We start from the raw sequence: 2,561 nt of genomic DNA on the forward strand, positions 1-2,561 counted from the left end.
AAAGCAGGAGAGACTGTCCAGACAAGAGAAAAGAGCTTTGAGGCCTGGTGTGTGCATGGTCCCTTTAACCTAATGCTAATTGGAGGCAGGAGCACGGGGTTTGTTATTTCTTCTTGGGTGAGCGATTTGCATGAGTGATGTGGGATTTGAAGGCCATGGTTGATACTTATTCTATGAAAATTGTAGAATAATCGCCTGATTTACCTACCTACCCAATCTAGTGGCGAGTCAGGAAAATTATCAATCCATCCCTTGAACTGAAGACACTGAACCAATGCTTCTGACGGTGTGGGTTTGGGCCAGGAGCCACTGAGGTCTGCAGGCCTTTCCAGCTGTGCGGTTGGAGAGTTCTTAAGTGGGAACACATGTGCTGAGAACCCAGCGTCAGATATTTTCACTGTAGGGGAAGATGGTAAACGGCACCGCTTTAAAATGAAGACACTTGAAGACACTTGCTTCTTACAACGTGTGAGGCAGAAGGACAGCACTGAAGGACAGCATTCCACCCTCTTGGAAAAGACCTTCAGCTTGGCTTTGAGTCCCTCGCTACTTCCTGACTTTGGGAATTTAGGGAACTCGGCCTCTCTAAGCTTTCCGTGTGTTTATGACACTGAAAATAATCAATCCTGGTTTTTAAATTTATGAAATAATCAATCCTGTTCTGTCTGCCTCTCGGGCAGAAAGGATTACGTGGTGCAAAATGGTCATCTGTTTTGAAGTGTGGTCCTCTACACACACACACACACACACACACACACACACAGGGTCCTTGTGAGGTTTTACTAGTAGGCGTGTCCCAGTGACAAGGTTACGATGGAGTGTGACTGTCCTGGTCATCCTGCAGGATGGGGTTGGGGGAGGAGTAGGACGAAGTTGAAACAAGGTGCAGTCTTCCCGCTGGTTGCTTAGAAGACACCATTGAATCAAGGCCCTGTGCCCTGTGCCCAGCACTGTACTGGGTAGTGAGGGGAACAGGACACAGCGCAAGCAGGCCATTTATAAAGTGATGCCTGCTTTTATTCTCAGACGTAAGAGAGGAAACAAAGTTTAGCACATTTGATAATATAACCTCCTGACTTTTTAAAGCAGACATTGTAGTGTTTGTTTAAGAGAATTATATGTAGGTATGTTTTTGATTCACATTCTGTTGGCTCCTGCTCCTTAGTATTTCCCAGATCTACTGCTCCTCACTCCCACCCCCGCCCCCGCCCCCACCCTGGTCCCAACGCCCATCACCACCACTGCTCCCCTGCAGGCCTGCCCTGCCTCCCGTGGATGTCATCACCTGAGCCTCTGGCCTAGTCTCTCCCTGGTCTCTCTCCTCCTGCAATCTACTATCCACACCAACCCGGAGTTACCTCCAGAACTCCAGTTTAATTATGCCGCTTTCTCGCTTAACCCCCTCCAGAATCTCCCCATTGCCTTCAGGATAAAGCCAGAAGTCCTTCCCAGGGCGTACAGAGCCCTGACCTGCCTCTCCAGCCATGTGGTTCACCACCATCCTAATCAACACTCAGGCCACCTTACGTGCTCTCAGTCCCTACCCTCCCAGTCCCCGGCTTGTCTCAGATGGGCACGCCTGCCTCTTTCTCTGCCCTGCGTTCCCGAACCACATTCCATTCCTCCTTCCTGCGTGCCCATGGTGGGCCAGGCTGCTCCTCAGGCTCCCTGTGCTGCTAGCCCCTCCTGCCCCTCCACTTGCAGCTCACGGCCTCACCTCACACTTCTCTGAGGAGTGGGAACTCTCAACTTCCTTCCAGTTTCATAATCCAGCCATCTTGTTTCCTTTCCTCTAGTTAAAATTATCAGTGTCCCTCCCCATTAAACGTGGGCACCTCTGCTCTGGATGCTATCCCCTCACCTTCTCGAGGACTCCTATTTTTATTCTCCCCTTCATCTCCAACCTTGTCAATCCCCCTTCCTCCTGGACTGTTCCCATCAGCATGCAAACACCATTAAAGTTTTCTTGATTCTTTAGAGGATCACCAGCTTCCATTCCATTTCTCTGACTTATGCCTAAAATTCTTGGACGGGTTGCCATGCTGTCTTCCTGCCCCACCTATTCTCCACACACACACACTGGCCAGGATTTGTGGGCAGCAGCTCTGTCACCGGTAAGCTGTAACCTCCACTTTGCACACTCGGGCCTCGGTGTTGTGCCCTGATCAGGTGCCTCCCTAGCAGCAGTCACCATCTGGCCTGGGCTTCCTTCTCTTTCCTAGTCCCCTCACTGGCTCCTTGCCCACTAACCCAGCACCCTGCACCCTTTTCTTCTCTTGCCACACTCCCTGGGGATGGTCTCAAGTTGACCCAGAGCTTTAAGTGACGTTTATTTGCTGGTGATTCCTGAATGTAGAGCTTCGGCTCAGACTGCTTCTCTGAACTCCAGGCTGCCTGTGCGGCTTTCTACTCCACATTCTGACATAGCTATTTCCCAAGTCTCCCAAATTCAACACGTCCCAAAATGGACTCTTCATCCCGCCACTTCAGTAAATACCCCCATGCTCGTGTCTTTCTTATCTCAATAAGTCACACCTTCACTCACCCAGTTGCTCCCTCCA

The sequence above is a fragment of the Sturnira hondurensis genome, unplaced genomic scaffold, assembly GCF_014824575.4.
Source record: "Sturnira hondurensis isolate 20B ecotype Veracruz unplaced genomic scaffold, ASM1482457v3 Scaffold0007036, whole genome shotgun sequence".
Classification (NCBI taxonomy): domain Eukaryota; kingdom Metazoa; phylum Chordata; class Mammalia; order Chiroptera; family Phyllostomidae; genus Sturnira; species Sturnira hondurensis.